Below are 22,667 nucleotides of genomic sequence, written 5' to 3'. Positions count from 1 at the left end.
GTGAGTCACAGGTTTGGGGAGGGAGCGATGGAGAATGTGTGGAAGGATAGAACATTAATCTCGGAGAGCAAAATTGGGTATGTTTGAAGAAATAGTAGTTCCAACAATGTTATTCGATTACGAGGCATGGGCTATAGATAGGGTTATACGGAGGAGGGTGGATGTGTTAGAAGTGAAATGTTTGAGGACAGTAGGTGGTGAGAGGTGGTTTGATCTAGTAAGTATTAAAAGGGTAAGGGAAATGTGTGGAAATAAAAAGTGTGGTTGAGAGAGCTGAAGAGGTTGTGTTGAAATGGTTTGGACATATGGAGAGAATGGATGAGGAAAGATCGACAAAGAGGATATATGTGTCAGAGGTAGAGGGAACAAGGAGAAGCAGGAGACCAAATTGGAGGTGGAAGGATGGAGTGAAAAAGATTTTGAGCGATCGGGGACTGTACATACAGGAGGGTGAAAGTTGTGCAAGGAATAGAGTGAATCGGAACGATGTGGTATACCTGGGTCGACATACTGTCATTGGATTGAACCAGGGCATGTGAAGTGTCTCAGGGTAAACCATGGAAAGTTTTGTGGGGCCCTAGAATTCGAAAGGGAGCTGGGGTTTCGGTGCATTACACATGACAGCTAGAGACTGAGTGTGAATGAATGTAGCCTTTTTTGTCTTTTCTTAGCACTACCTTGCATACGTGTGGGGGAGGGGGGTGCCATTTCATGTGTGGCGGGATGGCGACGGGAATGGCTGAGGGCAGCTATTATGAATATGTACATGTGTATATATGTATTTGTCTGTGTATGTATATGTATGTATACACTGAAATGTATGAGTATTTATATGTGCGTTTGTGGGTGTGTATGTATATACATCTGTATGTGGGTGGGTTGGGCTATTTTTTCGTCTGTTTCCTTGCACTGCCTCGCTAACGCAGGAGACAGTGACAAAGTATAATGAATATGATGAGTACATATTACTTTTTTCTTACCCTTTCATTACTTAATCGATCAAACCACCTCACACTATATATTGTATTCAAACATCTCATTTCCAACACATCCACCCTTCTCCGCACAACCCTATCTATAGCCCACGCCTGGCAACCGTATAACATTGTTGGAACCACTATTCCTTCAAACATACCCATTTTTGCTTTCCAAGATAATGTTCTTGCCTTCCACACATTTTTCAGTGGGCCTGAACATACAGGAGGGTGAGAGGCGTGCAAGGAATAGAGTGAATTGGAACACTGTGGTATACCGGGGTCAACGTGCTGTCAGTGGACTGAACCAGGGCATGTGAAGCGTCTGGGGTAAACCATGGTAAGGTTTGTGGGTCCTGGATGTGGATAGGGAGCTGTGGTTTTGGTGCTTTATGCATGACAGCTAGAGACTGATTGTGAACAATTGTAGCCTTTTGTTTCTGTTTCCCTGGCACCACCTCACTTAAGCAAAGGGTAGCAGTGCTGTTTCCTGTGGGGTGGGGTAGCACCAGGAATGGATGAAGGCAGACAAGTATGAATATGTACATTTGTATATATGTATATGTCTGTGTATGTGTATGTATATGTCTGTATATGTTCCTATGTATATGTATGTATGTGTGAATGCATGGGCATTTATGTATATATTTGTGAATGCATGGGCGTTTAGGTTTATATATGTGTGTATGTGAGTGCATGGGCGATTCTTCGTTAGTTTCCTAAGGCTACCTCACAGATGTGGGAAACAGTGATTAAGTATGATAGAGAAATGAAAGAAAATAGGTTATTTAATATACTGAATCGCCATCTCCCATGTCAGTGAGGTAGCACAAGGAAACAGACGAGGAATGGCCCAGCCCGCCCACATACACATGCATATACATGAATGCTTTGATGCATGAGACCGGGTTATAGTGATGGGTGATTTGAGTACAATGGTGAGTAATGTGGCAGTTGATGGTATAAGGAAATGGTGAAGAGCTTGTAGATTTGTGTGCTGAAAAAGGACTGGTGATTTGGAATACCTGGTTTAAAAAGTGAGATATACATAAGTATATGTAAGTAAGTAGGAGAGACGACTGTTAAAGAGTTGACAAAACCTGCTGGCAGATGGAAATCCTCAAGGATGTCCTCCCTTGCATTGTGAGCATTGATATGGTAAAACTGAAAGTAGATGGAGAGAGATGGGTGATTATTGGTGCCTATGTACTTGGTCATGAGAAAAAAGATCATGAGAAGGAAGTGTTTTGGGAGCAGCAGAGTGAGTGTGTTAGCAGCTTTGATGCATGAGACCAGGTTATAGTGATGGGTGTTTTGAATGTGAAGGTGAGTAATGTGGCAGTTGAGGGTATAATCAGTGTACATGGGGTGTTCAGTGTTGTAAGTGGAAATAGTGAAGAGCTTGTAGATTTGTGTGTTGAAAAAGGGCTGGTGATTGGGAATACTTGTTTTGAAAAGTGATATATACTTAAGTATACGTATGTAAGTAGGAGAGATGGCCAGAGAGCGTTATTGGATTAAGTGTTAATTGATAAGCGTGTGAAAGAGAGACTTTTGGATGTTAATGTGTTTAGAGGGGCAACTGGAGGGATGTCTGATCATTATCTTGAGGAGGTGAAGGTGAAAATTTGTAGAGGTTTTCAGAAAAGAAGAGAGAAAGATTGGGTAAAGAGAGTGGTGAGAGTAAGTGAGCTTGGAAAGGGAACTTGTGTGAGGAAGTACCAGGGGAGATTGAGTGCAGATTGGCAAAAGGTGAGGGCAAATGACGTAAGGGGAGTGGGGAGGAATGGGATGTACTTAGGGAAGCAGTGATGGCTCGCGCAAAAGATGCTTGTGCCATGAGAAAGTTGGGAGGTGGGCAGATTAGAAAGGGCAGTGAGTGGTGGGATGAAGAAGGAAGATTACTAGTGAGAGAGATGAGAGAGTCGCTTGGACAGTTTTTTCCAGGAAGTAGTACAAATGACTGGGAGATTTATGAAAGAAAGAGGCAGGAGGTCAAGAGAAAGGTTTAAGAAGGGAAAAAGAGGGCAAATGAGAGTTAGGGTGAGAGAGTAACATTAAATTTTAGGGAGAAGAAAACGATGTTTTGGAAGGAGGTAAATAAAGTGCGTAAGACAAGAGAACAAATGGGAGCATAGGTGAAGTGGGCTAATGGGGAGGTAATAACAAATAGTGGTGAAGTGAGAAGAAGATGGAGTGAGTTTTTTGAAGGTTTGTTGAATGTGTTTGATGATAAAGTGGCAGATATAGGGTGTTTTGGTCGAGGAGTTGTGTGAAGTGAGAGGGTCAGGGAGAATGGTTTGGTAAACAGAGAAGAGGTAGTGAAAGCTTTCCGGAAGATGAAAGCCGGCAAGGCGGCGGGTTTGGATGGTATTGTATTGGAATTTATTAAAAAAGGGGTGACTGTGTTGTTGACTGGTTGGTAAGTATATTCAATGTATGTATGTATGTGTACGTGTAGGAAGAGAGGAAAGTGATTGGTTCTCAGTGAATGTAGGTTTGTGGCAGGGGTGTGTGATGTCTCTATGGTTGTTTAATTTGTTTATGGATGGGGTTGTTAGGGAGGTGAATGCAAGAGTTTTGGAAAGAGGGGCAAGTATGAAGTCTGTTGTGGATGAGAGAGCTTGGGAAGTGAGTCAGTTGTTGTTCGCTGATGATACAGCGCTGGTGGCTGATTCATGTGAGAAACTGCAGAAGCTGGTGACTGAGTTTGGTAAAGTGTGTGAAAGAAGAAAGTTAAGAGTAAATGTGAATAAGAGCAAGGTTATTAGGTACAGTAGGGTTGAGGGTCAAGTCAATTGGGAGGTAAGTTTGAATGGAGAAAAACTGGAGGAAGTGAAGTGTTTTAGATATCTAGGAGTGGATCTGGCAGCGGATGGAACCATGGAAGCGGAAGTGGATCATAGGGTGGGGGAGGGGGCGAAAATCCTGGGAGCCTTGAAGAATGTGTGGAAGTCGAGAACATTATCTCGGAAAGCAAAAATGGGTATGTTTGAGGGAATAGTGGTTCCAACAATGTTGTATGGTTGCGAGGCGTGGGCTATCGATAGAGTTGTGCGCAGGAGGGTGGATGTGCTGGAAATGAGATGTTTGAGGACAATTTGTGGTGTGAGGTGGTTTGATCGAGTAAGTAACGTAAGGGTAAGAGAGATGGGTGGAAATAAAAAGAGCGTGGTTGAGAGAGCAGAAGAGGGTGTTTTGAAATGGTTTGGGCACATGGAGAGAATGAGTGAGGAAAGATTGAGCAAGAGGATATATGTGTCGGAGGTGGAGGGAACGAGGTGAAGTAGGAGACCAAATTGGAGGTGGAAAGATGGAGTGAAAAAGATTTTGTGTGATCGGGGCCTGAACATGCAGGAGGGTGAAAGGAGGGCAAGGAATAGAGTGAATTGGATCGATGTGGTATACCGGGGTTGACGTGCTGTCAGTGGATTGAATTAGGGCATGTGAAGCGTCTGGGGTAAACCATGGAAAGCTGTGTAGGTATGTATATTTGCGTGTGTGGATGTGTATGTATATACATGTATATGGGGGTGGGTTGGGCCATTTCTTTCTTCTGTTTCCTTGCGCTACCTCGCAAACGCGGGAGACAGCGACAAAGCAAAAAAAAAAAAAAAAAATGTATGGTTCATGGTGCAGTGCCTGAGGATTGGTGGAATGCATGCATACATGCATAGTGCCATTATACAAAGGCAATGGGGATAAAGTTGGGTGTTCAAATTACAGAGGTATAAGTTTTTTGAGTATTCCTGGGAAGATATGTGGCAGGGTACTGATTGAGAGGGTGAAGACATGTACAGAGCATCAGACTGAGGAAAAGCAGTGTGGATTCAGAAGTGGTAAAGGATGTGTGGATCAGGTGTTTGCTTTGAAGAATGCATGTGAGAAATACTTAGAAAAACAAATGGATTTGTATGTAGCATTTATGTATCTGGAGAAGTTGCTAGAGAAGCTCTGTGGAAGGGAGGCAAATTGCTAGAAGCAGTGAAAAGTTTCTAAAGAGGATGTAACGCATGTGTATGAGTAGGAAGAGAGGAAAGTGATTGGTTTAATTTGTTTATGGATGGGTTGTTAGGGAGGTAAATGAAAGAGTTTTGGAAAAAGGGGCAAGTATGCAGTCTGTTGTGGATGAGAGGGCTTGGGAAGTGAGTCAGTTATTGTTTGCTGATGATACAGTGCTGGTGGCTGATTCGGGTGAGAAACTGCAGAAGCTGGTGACTGAGTTTGTTAGTGTGTGAAAAAAGAAAGATGATAATAGATGTGGATAAGGGCAAGGTTATTAGGTACAGTAAGCTTGAGGGTCAAGTCAATTGGCAGGTAAGTTAGAATGAAGAAAAACTGGAGGAAGTGAAGTGTTTTAGATGTCTGGTAGTGGATTTAACAGCGGATGGAAACATGGAAGCAGAAGTGAGTCACATGGTGGGGGAGGGAGCGAAGGTTCTGGAAACATTGAAGAATGTGTGGAAGGCGAGAGCATTATCTTAGAGAGCAAAAATGGGTATGTTTGAAGGAATAGTGGTTCCAACAATGTTACATGGTTACGAGGCGTGGGCTATAGATACGTTTGTGCAGACGAGGGTGGATGTGTTGGAAATGAGATGTTTGAGGACAATATGTGGTGTGAGGTGGTTTGATTGAGAAAGTAATGAAAGTGTAAGAGTTTACTTTCTTACACTATCACATATTCCCACAACTCTTGTTTCAGTAGTGCTACTTCTTCCTTTGCTGTTGTCCTCTCACCAACCCCTGACTTTACTCCCAAAACATTCCCAGACCACTCTTCCCCTTTGCTTGAGCTTTGTTTCACTCAGAGCCAAAACATCCAGGTTTCTTTCCTCAAACATACTACCTATCTCTCCTTTTTTCTCATCTTGGTTACATCCACACATATTTAGACACCCCAATCTGAGCCTTTGAGGAGGATGAGCACTCCCTGTATGACTCCTTCTTCTGTTTCCCCTTTTAGGGTGTTAGAATACATGGAGGGGAGGGTGTCTAGCCCCCCGCACCCATGCCCTCTTAGTTGCCTTCTACGACATGCGGGGAATGTATGGGAAGTATTCTCTCTCCCCAATCCCCAGGGATATATATATTATTTTTTTTTCTACAAAAGTAAAATAAATATTTTTTTTTTTTTTTTCAAACTATTTGCCATTTCCCGCGTTAGTGAGGTAGCGTTAAGAACTGAGGACTGGGCCTTTGGGGGAGTATCCTCACCTGGCCCCCTTCTCTGTTCCTTCTTTTGGAAAATTAAAAAAAAAAAAAAAAAAAGAGGGGAGGATTTCCAGCACCCCGCTCCCTCCCCTTTTAGTCGCCTTCTACGACACGCAGGAATACGTGGGAAGTATTCTTTCTCCCCTATTCCCAGGGATAAAAATGAATATAAATAGATAAATATTTTTCTTTTATTATACTTTGTCGCTGTCTCCTGCATTAGCGAGGTAGTGCAAGAAAACAGACGAAAGAATGGCCCAGCCCACCCTTATACACATGAATATACATACACATCCACACACAGCACATATACATACCATACATCTCAACGTATACATATATATACACACATAGACATATACATATATACACATGTACATAATTCATACTGTCTGCCCTTGTTCATTCCCGTCACCACCCCGCCACACATGAAATGACAACCCCCTCCCCCCGCATGTGTGCGAGTTAGCGCTAGAAAAATACAACAAAGGCCACATTCATCCACACTCAGTCTCTAGCTGTCATGTATAATGCAACAAAACCACAGCTCCCTTTCCACATCCAGGCCCCACAAAATTTTCCATGGTTTACCCCAGACGCTTCATGTACCATGGTTCAATCCATTGACAGCACGTCAACCCCGGTATACCACATCGTTCCAATTCACTCTATTCCTTGCACGCCTTTCACCCTCCTGCATGTTCAGGCCCCGATCACTCAAAATCTTTTTCACTCCATCTTTTCACATCCTATTTTGTCTCCCACTTCTCCTCGTTCCCTCCATCTCTGACACATATCACCTCTTTGTCAATCTTTCCTCACTCATTCTCTCCATGTGACCAAACCATTTCAAAACACCCTCTTATGCTCTCTCAACCACACACTTCCTATTACCTCACATCTCTCTTGTCCTTTCATTACTTACTCGATTAAACCACCTCACACCACATATTGTCCTCAAACATCTCATTTCCAGCACATCCACCCTCCTCTGCACAACTCTTTCTACAACCCAAGCCTCGTTATCATATAACATTGTTGGAATCTCTATTCCTCCAAACATACCAGTTATTGCTTTCCAAGATTACCTTCTCGACTTCCACACATTCTCCAACACTCCCAGAACTTTCGGCCCCTCCCCCACCCTATGATTCACTTCTGCTTCCATGGTTCCATCTGCTGTCAAATCAACTCAGAGATCCAGTTTTTCTCCATTCATACTTACCTCCCTATTGACTTGTCCCTCAGCCTTACTGTACCTAATAACCATGCTCTTATACACATTTGCTCTCAGCTTTCTTCTTTCACACGCTTTACCAAACTCGGTCACCAGCTTCTGCAGTTTCTCACCTGAATCAGCCACCAGCGCTGTATCATCAGCGAACAACAACTGACTTACTTCCTAAGCTCTCTCATCCACAACAGACTGTATACTTGCCAATCTTACCAAAACTCTTGCATTCACCTCCCTAACAACCCCATCCATAAACAAATTAAATAACCATGGAGACATCGCACACCCCTGCCGCAAACCAACATTCACTGAGAACCAGTCACTTTCCTCTCTTCCTACATGTATACATGCCTTACATCCTCGATAAAAACTTTTCACTGCCTCTAACAACTTACCTCCCACATCATTTGTTTTTAAAACCTTGCACAGAGTTATCTATCCATTCTATCTTATTCTTTCTCCAGATCCATAAAACAAATCTATTTGCTTTTCTAAGTATTTCTCACACACATTCTTCAAAGCAAACACCTGATCCACACATCCTCTACCACTTCTGAAACCACACTGCTCTTCCTCAATCTGATGCTCTGTACATGCCTTCACCCTCTCAATCAATACCCTCCCATATGATTTCCCAGGAATACTCAACAAACTTATACCTCTGTAATTTGAGCACTCTTTTTTATCCCCCTTGCCTTTGTACAATGGCATTATGCAAGCATTCCGCCGGTCTTCAGGTACCTCACCATGAGTCATACATACGTTAAATAACCTTACCAACCAGTCAACAATACAGTCACTCCCTTTTTTAACAAATTCATCTGCAATACCATCCAAACCCACTGCCTTGCTGGGTTTCATCTTCTGCAAAGCTATCATTACCCCTTCTCTGTTTACCAAATCATTCTCCCTAACCCTCTCACTTTGCACACCACCTCGACCAAAACACCCTATATCTGACACTCTATCATCAAACACATTCAACAAACCTTCAAAATACTCAATCCATCTCCTTCTCACATTACCACTACTTGTTATCACCTCCCCATTAGCCCCCTTCACTGATGTTCCCATTTGTTCCCTTGTCTTATGCACTTTACTTACCTCCTTCCAAAACATCTTTTTATTCTCCCTAAAATTTAATGATACTCTCTCACCCCAACTCTCATTTGCCCTCTTTTTCACCTCTTGCACCTTTCTCTTTACCTCCTGCCTCTTTCTTTTATACATCTCCCACTCATTTGCATTGTTTCCATGCAAAAATCATCCAAATGCCTCTCTCTTCTCTTTCACTAATCTTCTTACTTCTTCATCTCACCACTCACTATCCTTTCTAATCTGCCCACCTCCCATGCTTCTCATGCCACAAGCATCTTTAGCGCAAGCCATCACTGCTTCCCTAAATACATCCCACTCCTCTCCCACTCTCCTTCCATCCTTTGTTCTCACCTCTTTTGATTCTGTACTCACTCTCTCCTGGTACTTCCTCACACAAGTCTCCTTCCCAGGCTCACTTACTCTCATCACTCTCTTCACCCCAACATTCTCTCTTTTTTTCTGAAAACCTCTACAAATCTTCACCTTCGCGTCAACAAGATATTGAGCAGACATCCCTCCAATTGCAACTCTCAGCACATTAACGTTCAAAAGTCTTTCTTTTGCGCGCCTATCAATTAACATGTAATCTAATAACGCTCTCTGGCCATCTCTCCTACTTACATACATATACTTATGTATATCTCTCTTTTTGAAGCAGGTATCCCTAATCACCAGTCCTTTTTCAGCACATAAATCTTGAAGCTCATCACCATTTCCATTTACAACACTGAACACTCCATGTACACCAATTATTCCTACAACTACCACATTACTCACCTTTGCATTCAAATCACCCATCACTATAACCCGGTCTCGTGCATCAAAACTACTAACACACTCACTCATCTTCTCCCAAAACACTTGCCTCTCATGATCTTTCTTCTCATGCCCTGGTGCATATGCACCAAAAATCACCCATCTTTCTCCATCCACTTTCAGTTTTACCCATATCAATCTAGAGTTTACTTTCTTACACTCTATCACATACTCCTACCACTCCTTTTTCAGGAGTTGTGCTACTCCTTCCCTTGCTCTTGTCCTCTCAGTAACCCCTGACTTTACTCCCAAGACATTCCCAAACCATTCTTCCCCTTTACCCTTGAGCTTTGTATCACTCAGAGCCAAAACATCTAGGTTCCCCTGCTCAAACATACTACCTATGTCTCCTTTTTTCTCATCTTGGTTACATCCACGCACATTTAGACACCCCAATCTGAGCCCTCGAGGAGGATGAGCACTCCCCGCGTGACATTCTTCTGTTTCCCTGTTTAGAAAGTTAGAATACAAGGAGGGGAAGGTTTCTAGCCCCTCACTCCCCTCCCCTTTAGTCGCCTTTTGTGACACATGAGGAATGCGTGGGAAGTATTCTTTCACCCCTATCCCCAGGGATATATATATATTTCATTTTCTATTATTTTATTTTACTTTTGTCGCTGTCTCTCGTGTTAGTGAGGTAGCGCAAGGAAACAGAGAAACAATGGCCCAACTCACCCATATACACATGTATATACATACACGTCCACACATGCAATTATACATACTTATACATCTCAATGTATTCATATGTTTACACACATAGACATACACATATATACGCATGTACATAATTCACACTGTCTGCCTTTATTCATTCCCGTCGCCACCCTGCCACACATGAAATAACAACCCCCTCCCCCCGCATGTGCCCGAGGTAGTGCTAGGAAAAGACAACAAAGGCCACATTCATTCACACTCAGTCTCTAGCTGTCATGTAATAATGCACCGAAACCACATCCAGGCCCCACAGAACTTTCCATGGTTTACCCCAGATGCTTCACATTCCCTGGTTCAATCCATTGACAGCACGTCGACCCCGGTATACCACATCGTTCCAATTCACTCTATTCCTTGCACGCCTTTCACCCTCCTGCATGTTCAGGCCACGATCACTCAAAATCCTTTTCACTCCATCTTTCCACTTCCAATTTGGTCTCCCAGTTCTCCTCATTCCCCACATCTCTGACACATGTATCCTCTGGGTCAATCTTTTGTCACTCCTTCTCTCCATGTGACCAAACCATTTCAAAACACCCTCTTCTGCTCTCTCAACCACACTCTTTTTATTACCACACATCTCTCTTACCCCATTATTACTTACTCGATCAAACCACCTCACACCACATATTGTCCTCAAACATCTTATTTCCAGCACGTCCACCCTCCTCCACACAACTCTATCTATAGCCCACGCCTCACAACCATATAACATTGTTGGAACCACTATTCCTTCAAACATACCCATTTTTGCTTTCCAAGATATTGTTCTCGACTTCCACACATTCTTCAACGCTCTCAGAACTTTCACCCCCTCCCCCACCTTATGATTTACATCCACTTCTATGGTTCCATCCGCTGCCAAATCCACTCCTAGATATCTAAAACACTTCACTTTCTCCAGCTTTTCTCCATTCAAACTTACTTCCCAGTTGACTTGTACCTCAACCCTACTGTACCTAATAACCTTGATCTTATTCACATTTACTCTCAGCTTTCTTCTTTCACACACTTTACCAAACTCAGTCACCAGCTTATGCGGTTTCTCACACGAATCAGCCACCAGCGATGTACCATCAGCGAACAACAACTGACTCACTTCCCAAGCTCTTTCATCCACAACAGACTGCATACTTGCCCCTCTTTCCAAAACTCTTGCATTCACCTCCCCAACAACCCCATCCAGAAACAAACCAAACACCATGGAGACATCACACCCCCCTGCCGCAAACCCACACCCACTGAGAACCAATCACTTTTCTCCCCTCCCACATGCACACATGCCCCACATCCTCAATAAAAACTTTTCACTGCCTCCAACAACTCGCCTCCCAAAACATATTCTCCCAAGACCCCCCATAGAGCACCCTCACCAATTCCATCACATGCCCTCTCCAGATCCACAAATGCCACATACAAATCCATTTGCCCCTCCAAGCACCTCTCACATACACTCTTCAAAGCAAACACTTGATCCACCCATCCTCTACCACCTCTGAAACCACACTGCTCTTCCCCAATCTGATGCTCCGTACATGCCTTCACCCTCTCAATCAACACCTCCCACACAACTTCCCAGGAACAAACAAACTTTTTTTTTTTTTTTTTTTTTTGCTTTGTCGCTGTCTCCCGCGTTTGCGAGGTAGTGCAAGGAAACAGACGAAAGAAATGGCCCAACCCACCCCCATACACATGTATATACATACGTCCACACACGCAAAATATATATACCTACACAGCTTTCCATGGTTTACCCCAGACGCTTCACATGCCCTGATTCAATCCACTGACAGCATGTCAACCCCGGTATACCACATCGATCCAATTCACTCTATTCCTTACCTCCTTTCACCCTCCTGCATGTTCAGGCCCCGATCACACAAAATCTTTTTCACTCCATCTTTCCACCTCCAATTTGGTCTCCCACTTCTCCTCGTTCCCTCCACCTCCGACACATATATCCTCTTGGTCAATCTTTCCTCACTCATTCTCTCCATGTGCCCAAACCATTTCAAAACACCCTCTTCTGCTCTCTCAACCAAGCTCTTTTTATTTCCACACATCTCTCTTACCCTTACGTTACTTACTTGATCAAACCACCTCACACCACACATTGTCCTCAAACATCTCATTTCCAGCACATCCATCCTCCAGCGCACAACTCTATCCATAGCCCACGCCTCGCAACCATACAACATTGTTGGAACCACTATTCCTTCAAACATACCCATTTTTGCTTTCCGAGATAGTGTTCTCGACTTCCACACATTCTTCAAGGCTCCCAGGATTTTCGCCCCCTCCCCCACCCTATGATCCACTTCCGCTTCCATGGTTCCATCCGCTGCCAGATCCACTCCCAGATATCTAAAACACTTTACTTCCTCCAGTTTTGCTCCATTCAAACTTACCTCCCAATTGACCTGACCCTCAACCCTACTGTACCTAATTACCTTGCTCTTATACACATTTACTCTTAACTTTCTTCTTTCACACACTTTACCAAACTCAGTCACCAGCTTCTGCAGTTTCTCACATGAATCAGCCACCAGCGCTGTATCATCAGCGAACAACAACTGACTCACTTCCCAAGCTCTCTCATCCCCAACAGACTTCATACTTGCCCCTCTTTCCAAAACTCTTGAATTCACCTCCCTAACAACCCCATCCATAAACAAATTAAACAACCATGGAGACATCACACACCCCTGCTGCAAACCTACATTCACTGAGAACCAATCACTTTCCTCTCTTCCTACACGTACACATGCCTCACATCCTCGATAAAAACTTTTCACTGCTTCTAACAACTTGCCTCCCACACCATATATTCTTAATACCATCCACAGAGCATCTCTATCAACTCTGTCACATGCCTTCTCCAGATCCATAAATGCTACATACAAATCCATTTGCTTTTCTAAGTATTTCTCACATACATTCTTCAAAGCAAACACCTGATCCACACATCCTCTACCACTTCTGAAACCACACTGCTCTTCCTCAATCTGATGCTCTGTACATGCCTTCACCCTCTCAATCAATACCCTCCCATATAATTTACCAGGAATACTCAACAAACTTATACCTCTGTAATTTGAGCACTCACTCTTATCCCCTTTGCCTTTGTACAATGGCACTATGCATGCATTCCGCCAATCCTCAGGCACCTCACCATGAGTCATACATACATTAAATAATCTTACCAACCAGTCAATAATACAGTCACCCCCTTTTTTAATAAATTCCACTGCAATACCATCCAAACCTGCTGCCTTGCCGGCTTTCATCTTCCACAAAGCTTTTACTACCTCTTCTCTGTTTACCAAATCATTTTCCCTAACCCTCTCACTTTGCACACCACCTTGACCAAAACACCCTATATCTGCCACTCTATCATCAAACACATTCAACAATCCTTCAAAATACTCACTCCATCTCTTTCTCACATCACCACTACTTGTTATCACCTCCCCATTTGCGCCCTTCACTGAAGTTCCCATTTGCTCCCTTGTCTTACGCACTTTATTTACCTCCTTCCAGAACATCTTTTAATTCTCCCTAAAATTTAATGATGCTCTCTCACCGCAACTCTCATTTGCCCTCTTTTTCACCTCTTTCACCTTTCTCTTGACCTCCTGTCTCTTTCTTTTATACATTCCCCACTCAATTGCATTTTTTCCCTGCAAAAATCGTCCAAATGCCTCTCTCTTCTCTTTCACTAATAATCTTACTTCTTCATCCCACCACTCACTGCCTTTTCTAATCAACCCACCTCCCACTCTTCTCATGCCACAAGCATCTTTTGCGCAATCCATCACTGATTCCCTAAATACATCCCATTCCTCCCCCACTCCCCTTACTTCCATTGTTCTCACCTTTTTCCATTCTGTACTCAGTCTCTCCTGGTACTTCCTCACACAAGTCTCCTTCCCAAGCTCACTTACTCTCACCACCCTCTTCACCCCAACATTCACTCTTCTTTTCTGAAAACCCATACAAATCTTCACCTTAGCCTCCACAATATAATGATCAGACATCCCTCCAGTTGCACCTCTCAGCACATTAACATCCAAAAGTCTCTCTTTCGCGTGCCTGTCAATTAACACGTAATCCAATAACGCTCTCTGGCCATCTCTCCTACTTACATACGTATACTTATGTATATCTCGCTTTTTAAACCAGGTATTCCCAATCACCAGTCCTTTTTCAGCACATAAATCTACAAGCTCTTCACCATTTCCATTTACAACACTGAACACCCCATGTATACCAATTATTCCCTCAACTGCCACATTACTCACCTTTGCATTCAAATCACCCATCACTATAACCCGGTCTCGTGCATCAAAACCTCTAACACACTCATTCAGCTGCTCCCAAAACACTTGCCTCTCATGATCTTTCTTCTCATGCCCAGGTGCATATGCACCAATAATCACCCATCTCTCTTCATCAACTTTCAGTTTTACCCATATTAATCGAGAATTTACTTTCTTACATTCTATCACATACTCCCACAACTCCTGTTTCAGGAGTACTGCTAACAAACTTATACCTCTGTAATTCGAGCACTCACCTTTACCCCCTCCGCCCCTGTACAATGGCACTATGCAAGCATTCCGCCAATCCTCGGGCACCTCACCATGAGTCATACATACATTAAATAACTTTACCAACTAGTCAACAATACAGTTACCCCCTTTTTTAATAAATTCCACTGCAATACCATCCGAACCTGCTGCCTTGCCAGCTTTCATCTTCTGCAAAGCTTTTACCACCTCTTCTCTGTTTACCAAGTCATTCTCCCTAACCCTCTCACTTTGCACACCATCTCGACGAAAACACCCTATATCTGCCACTCTATTATCAAACACATTCAACAAACCTTCAAAATACTCATACCATCTCCTTCTTACATCACTGCTACTTGTTATCACCTCCCCATTAGCCCCCTTCACTGAAGTTCCCATTGATGCCCTTGTCTTACACACATTATTTACCTCCTTTCAAAACATCTTTTTATCCTCCCTAAAATTTAATGATACTCTCTCACCCCAATTCTCATTTGCCCTCTTTTTCACCTCTTCCACCTTTCTCTTGACTTCCTGCCTCTTTTTTTTTATACATCTCCCAGTCATTTGCATTATTTCCCTGCAAAAAGCGTCCAATTGCCTCTCTCTTCTCTTTCACTAACAATCTTACTTCTTCATCCCATACTCACTACCCTTTCTAATCTGCCCACCTCCCACGCTTCTCATGTCACAAGCATCTTTTGCGCAAGCCATCACTGCTTTCCTAAATACATCCCATTCCTCCCCCACTCCCCTTATGTCCTTTGTTCTCACCTTTTTTCATTCTGTACTCAGTCTCTCCTGGTACTTCCTTACACAAGTCTCCTTCCCAAGCTCACTTACTCTCACAAATCTCTTCACCCCAACATTGTCTCTTCTTTTCTGAAAACCTCTGCAAATCTTCACCTTTGCCTCCAGAAGATAATGATCAGACATCCCTCCAGTTGCACCTCTCAGCACATTAACATCCAAAAGTCTCTCTTCCATAGTCTGTCATTTAACATGTAATCCAATGATGCTCTCTGGCCATCTCTTTTACTTACATACGCATACTTATGCATATGTCTCTTTTTTTTAACCAGGTATTCCCGAACACCAGTCCGTTTTGAACACATAAATCTACAAGCTCTTCACCATTTCCATTTACAACACTGAACACTCCATGTACACCAATTATTCCCTCAACTGCCACATTACTCACCTTTGTATTTAAGTCACCCATCTCTATAAGCTGCTCTCGTGCATCAAAACTACTACCACACTCACTCAGCTGCTCCCAAAACGCTTGCCTCTCATGATCTTTCTCCTCATCCCCTGGTGCATATGCACCAATAATCACCCATCTCTCTCCATGCACCTTCAGTTTTACCCATATCAATCTAGCGTTTACTTTCTTACACTCTATCACATACTCCCACCACTCCTGTTTCAGGAGTAGTGCTATTCCTTCCCTTGCTCTTCTCCTCTCACTAACCCCTGACTTTACTCCCAAGACATTCCCAAACCACTCTTCCCCTTTACCTTTAAGCTTCGTGTGGTATAAAAACGAGTGTGGTTAAGAGAGGAGAGGAGGGTGTATTGAAATGGTTTGGTCACATGGAGAGAATGAGTGAGGAAACATTGACAAAGAGGATATATGTGTCAGATGTGGAGGGAACGAGGAGAAGTGGGAGACCAAATTGGAGGTGGAAAGATGGAGTGAAAAAAGATTTTGAGTGATCGGGGCCTGAACATGCAAGAGGGTGAAAGGCGTGCAAGGAATAGAATGAATTGGAACGATGTGATATACCGGGGTCGACGTGCTGTCAATGGATTGAACCAGGGCGTGTGAAGCTTTTGGGTAAACCATGGAAAGTTGTGTGGGGCCTGGATGTGGAAAGGGAGCTGTGGTTTCAGTGCATTATACATGACAGCTAGAGACTGAGTGTGAACGAATGTGGCCTTTCTGTCTTTTTCTAGCTCTACCTCGTGTTCATGCGGGGAGAGGGAGTTCTTATTTCATGTGTGGCGGGGTGGCGATGGGAATGAATAAAGGCACACAGTATGAATTATGTACATGTGTATATAAGTATATGACTCTGTGTGTATATATATGTATGAATTGAGATGTATAGGTATGTATATTTGCATGTGGAGACGTGTATGTATATACACGTGTATGTGGGTGGGTTGGGCCATTCTTTCGTCTGTTTCCTTGAGCTACCTCGTTAATGCAAGAGACAGGGACAAAGCAAAATAAATGAATAAATCAATATACATATTTATTTATTTATTTATAATGCTCTCGACTTCCACACATTATGCACCATTAATCACCTATTTCTCCCCATCAACTTTCAGTTTCACCCATATCAATCTAGAGTTTACTTTCTTACAATCTATCACATACTCCCACCACTCCTGTTTCAGGAGTAGTGCTACTCCTTCCCTTGCTCTTGTCCTCTCTTTAACCCCTGACTTTACTCCCACGACATTCCCAAACCACTCTTCCCCTTTATCCTTGAGCTTCATTTCACTCAGAGCCAAAACATCCAGGTTCCTTTCCTCAAACATACTACCTATGTTTCCTTTTTTCTCATCTTGGTTACATCCACACACATTTAGACACCCCAATCTGAGCCTTCGAGGAGGATGAGCACTCCCCGCGTGACTCCTGCTTCCGTTTCCCCTCATAGAAAGTTAAAATACAAAGTTAACATCCATTTGTATTTCTAAGTATTTCTCACATGCATTCTTAAAAGCGAACACATGATCCACGCATCCTCTACCACTTCTGAAACCACACTACTCTTCCCCATTCTGATGCTCTGTACATGCCTTCACCCTCTCAATCATTACCCCACATATAATTTCCGAGGAATTGTCAACAAACTTATACCTCTGTAATTTGGACACTCACTTTTATCCCCTTTGCCTTTGTACAGTGGGACTATGCATACATTCCACCAATCCTCAGGCACTTCACCATGAACCATCATACATTGAATATCCTCACCAACCAGTCAACAACACAGTCACCCCCTTTTATAATAAATTGTACTGCAATACCATCCAAACCGCTGCCTTGCTGGCTTTCATCATCCGCAAAGCTCTCACTACCACTTCTCTGTTTACCAACTCATTCTCCCTGACCCTCTTACTTTGCACACCACCTCAACCAAAACACCCTATATGTGCCACTCTTATCACCTAAGGCATTCAACAAACCCTGAAAATACTCAAGAGGTGAAAAAGAGGGTAAATGAGAGTTTTGGTGAGAGAGTATTATTAGATTTTAGGAAGGATAAAAAGATGTTTTGGAAGGAGGTAGATAAAGTGCATAAGACAAGAGAACAAGTGGGAACATCATTGAAGGGAGCTAATGGGGAGGTAATAGCATGTAGTGGTGATGTGAGAAGGAAATGGAGTGAGTATTTTGATGGTTTGTTGAATATTTTAATATATATTTTTTTTTATTACTATACTTTGTCGCTGTCTCCTGTGTTAGCGAGGTAGCTCATGAAAACAGACGAAAGAATGGCCCAACCCACCCGTATATACATGTATATACATGTATATACATGTATATACAGAAGCTGGTGACGGAGTTTGGTAAAGTGTGTGGAAGAAGAAAGTTAAGAGTAAATGTCAATAAGAGCAAGGTTATTAGGTACAGTAGGGTTGAGGGTCAAGTCAATTGGGAGGTGAGTTTGAATGGTGAGAGGCTGGAGGAAGTGAAGTGTTTTAGATATCTGGGAGTGGATCTGTCAGCGGATGGAACCATGGAAGCGGAAGTGGATCATAGGGTGGGGGAGGGGGCGAAAATTTTGGGAGCCTTGAAAAATGTGTGGAAGTCGAGAACATTATCCCGGAAAGCAAAAATGGGTATGTTTGAAGGAATAGTAGTTCCAACAATGTTGTATGGTTGCGAGGCGTGGGCTATGGATAGAGTTGTGCGTAGGAGGATGGATGTGCTGGAAATGAGATGTTTGAGGACAATGTGTGGTGTGAGGTGGTTTGATCGAGTAAGTAACGTAAGGGTAAGAGAGATGTGTGGAAATAAAAAGAGCGTGGTTGAGAGAGCAGAAGAGGGTGTTTTGAAGTGGTTTGGGCACATGGAGAGAATGAGTGAGGAAAGATTGACCAAGAGGATATATGTGTCGGAGGTGGAGGGAACGAGGAGAAGAGGGAGACCAAATTGGAGGTGGAAAGATGGAGTGAAAAGGATTTTGTGTGATCGGGGCCTGAACATGCAGGAGGGTGAAAGGAGGGCAAGGAATAGAGTGAATTGGAGCGATGTGGTATACAGGGGTTGACGTGCTGTCAGTGGATTGAATCAAGGCATGTGAAGCGTCTGGGGTAAACCATGGAAAGCTGTGTAGGTATGTATATTTGCGTGTGTGGACGTGTGTATGTACATGTGTATGGGGGGGGTTGGGCCATTTCTTTCGTCTGTTTCCTTGCGCTACCTCGCAAACGCGGGAGACAGCGACAAAGTATAAAAAAACAAAAAAAAAAAAAAAAAAAAAAAAAAACATACATGTCCACACACGCACATATATCTGCCTATACATTTCAACATATACATGCATACACAGTAGTATACATATATACACATGTACGTAATTCATACTTGCTGCATTTATTTATTCCCATCGCCACCCCACCACACATGAAATGACAACCCCTTCCCCGCACGCGTGCGAAGTAGCGCTAGGAAAAGAGAACAAAGGCCAAACTTGTTCACACTCAGTCTCTAGCTGTCATGTATAATGCACCGAAACCACAGCTCTCTTTCCACATCCAGGCCCCACAAAACTTTCCATGGTTTACCCCCCGACACCTCACATGCTCTGGTTCAATCCAGTGATAGCATGCGACCCTGGTATACCACATCATTCCAATTCACTCTATTCCTTGCACGCCTTTCACCCTCCTGCATGTTTAGGCCCTGATCGCTCAAAATCTTTTTCACTTCATTCCTCTTCTCCAATTTGGTCTCCCACTTTTCCTTGTTCCATCCACCTCTGACACATATATCCTCTTTGTCAATCTTTCCTCACTTATTCTCTCCTTGTGACCAAGCCATTTCAATACACCCCCTTCTGCTCTCTTAACCACACACTTTTTATTACCACACATCTCTTTTACCCTTCCATTACTTAATTGATTAAACCACCTCACACCACATATTGTCCTCAAACATCTCATTTCCAACACATTCACCCTCCTCTGCACAATCCTATCTATAGCGCATACCTCACAACCATATAGCATTGTTGGAACCACTATTCTTTCAAACATACCCATTTTTGTTTTCCGACATAATGTTCTTGTTTTCCACGCATTCTTTAATGCTCCCAGAACCTTCGCCCCCCTCCCCCACCCTGTGACTCACTTCCGCTTCCATAGTTTCATCCGCTGCCAAATCCACTCCCAGGTACCTATAACACCTCACTTCCTCCAGTTTTTCTCTGTTCAAACTTAACTCCCAATTGACTTGTCCCTATATATAGCAGGGTGTGGGGGCTGGAAACCCTCCCCTCCTTGTATTTCAATTTCTAAAAAGGGAAACAGAAGAAGGAGAGTGCTCATCCTTCTCACCGGATCAGAATTGTGTGTCTGATTGTGTGTAGAAGTAACCTGATGAGAAGAAAGGAGAGATAGGAAGTATGTTTGAGCTAAGAAACCTAGATGTTCTAGCTCTGAGTGAAACGAAGCTCAAGGGTAAAGGGAAAGAGTGGTTTGAAAGTCTTGAGAGTTTAGTCAGGGGTCGATGAGAGGACAAGAGCTAAAGAAGGAGTAGCTCTACTCCTGATGCAGATGTGGGAGTGAGTGGTTGAGTGTAAGAATGTAAGTTCTAGATTGACGTGGGTAAAACTGAAGGTGGATGGAGAGAGATTGGTGATTATTGGTGCTTATGCATCTGGTCATGAGAAGAAAGATCACGAGATGCAAGTGTTTTAGGAGCAGCTGAGTGTGTGTGAGCTGCTTTGATGCATGATACCGGGTTTTAGTGTTGGGTGATTTGAATGTGGAGGTGGGTAATGTGACAGTTGAGGGTATAATTGGTGTACATGGGGTATTCTGTGTTGTAAGTGGAAATGTTGAAGAGCTTGTGGATTTTTGTGCTGAAAAAAGACTGGTGATTGGGAAGATGTGGTTTGAAAAGAGAGATATACATAAGTATACACATGTGAGTAGGAGAGAGGGTCAGAGGGCATTATTTGATTACATGTTAATTGACTGGCATGTAAAAGAGACTTTTGGATGTTAATGTGTTGAGAGGGGCAGCTAGAGGGATGTCTGATCACAATCTTGTGGAGGCAAAAGTGAAGATATGGAGAGGTTTTCAAAGAAGAGACTGTTGGGAGGAAGAGAGTGGTGAGCATAAGGGAGCTTGGAAAGGAGACTAATATGAGGGAGTACCAGGAGAGATTGAGTGTAGAGTGGCAAAAGGTGAAAGCAGATGACATGAGGGGAGTGGGTGAGGAATGGGATGTACTTAGGGAAGCAGTGATAGCTTGTGAAAAAGATGTATGTGGCATGAGAAAGGTGGGAGTTAGGCAGATTAGAAAGGGTAGTGAGTGGTGGAATGAAGAAGTAAAGTTGTTAGCGAAAGAAAAAATAGAGGCATAGGGAAGATACTTACAAAGAAGGAGTGCAGATGACTGGGAGATATATAAGAGAAAGGGGCAAGAGGTCAAGAGAAAGGTGCAAGGGTTGAAATAGAGGGCAGATGAGAGTTAGGGAGAGAGTATCAATGAACTTTAGGGAGGATAAGAAGATATTTTGGAAGGGGTAAATAGCATGTATAAGAGAAGAGAACAAATGGGTACATCGGTGAAAGTGGCAAGTGGGGAAGTAATAACAGGTAGTGATGAAATGAGAAGATGGTGTGAGTATTTTGAAGGTCTGTTGAATGTGTTTGATGATAAAGTGGCAGATATAGAGTGTTTACTCGCTGTGGTGTGCGAAGTGTGAGGGTCAGGGAGAATGGTTTGGTTAAGAGAGGAGGTAGTAAAAGCTTTGTGGAAGATGAGATCCGGCAAGGTGTTGGAGGTTGATGGCTTTGCAGTGGAATTTATTGAAAAAAAAGAGGTGACTGTGTTGTTGATTGGACAGTAGAGATATTTATTATATGTATGGACCTTGATGAAGTACCTGAGGATTGGCAGGATGCATGCATAGTGCCATTGTATAAAGGCAAAGGGGATAAAGGTGAGTGTTCAAATTACAGAGGCATAAGTTTGTTGAGTATTCTTGGGAAATTATATGGGAGGGTATTGATTGAGAGGGTAAAGGCATGTACAGAGCATCAGATTGGGGAAGAGCAGTGTGGTTTCAGAAGTGGTAGAGGATGTGTTGTTCAGGTGTTTGCTTTGGAGAATTTGTATGAACAATACTTAGAAAAACAGATGGTTTTGTATGTAGCATTCATGGATCTTGAGAAGGTATATGTTAGGATTGCTTTGTGGAAGGTTTTAAGGGTATATGGTGTGAAAGGGAAGTTGCTAGAAGCAGTGAAAAGTTTTTACCAAGGATGGAAGGCATGTGTTCAGGTAGGAAGAGAGGAGAGTGATTGGCTCCCAGAGAATGTCAGTCTGCGTCATGGGTGTGTGATATTCTCATGGGTGTGTGATATTCCCATAGTTGTTTAATTTGTTTATGGATGGGGTGGTTAGGGAGGTAAATGCAAGAGTTTTGGAGAAAGGGGCAAGTATGCTGTCTGTTGTGGATAAGAGGACCTGGGAAGTGAGTCATTTGCTGTTTGCCAATGATACAGCTCTAGTGGCTGATTCAAATGAGAAACTGCAGTATATGAATGGAGAAAGTTGAGGGTATATGTGAAAAAGAGCAAGGTTATTGGGTTCAGTACGGTTGAGGGACAAGTTAATTGGAATGTAAGTTTCAATGGAGAAAAATTGTAAGAAGTGAAGCATTTCATATGTCTGGGAGTGGACTTAGCAGTGGATGGAACCATGGAAGCAGAAGTGAGTCACAGGGTGGAGTAGGGAGTAAAGATTCTGGGAGAGATGAAGAATGTGTGGAAGGAGAGAAACT

The 22,667-nt window shown here is 43.1% G+C and overlaps 1 protein-coding gene across 1 annotated transcript in view; it reads left to right on the top strand.

Moving 5' to 3' along the window:
- Positions 1–22,667, top strand: part of LOC139747903 (transmembrane protein 70 homolog, mitochondrial) — a 71,564-nt gene that overhangs the window by 22,502 nt on the left and 26,395 nt on the right. The gene's annotated exons all lie outside the window — the stretch shown is intronic.

The sequence above is a fragment of the Panulirus ornatus genome, chromosome 71 (assembly GCF_036320965.1).
Source record: "Panulirus ornatus isolate Po-2019 chromosome 71, ASM3632096v1, whole genome shotgun sequence".
Taxonomy (NCBI): domain Eukaryota; kingdom Metazoa; phylum Arthropoda; class Malacostraca; order Decapoda; family Palinuridae; genus Panulirus; species Panulirus ornatus.
Note: the sequence above shows the minus strand (reverse complement) of the source record. Positions and strands in the feature narration are given on the sequence as shown.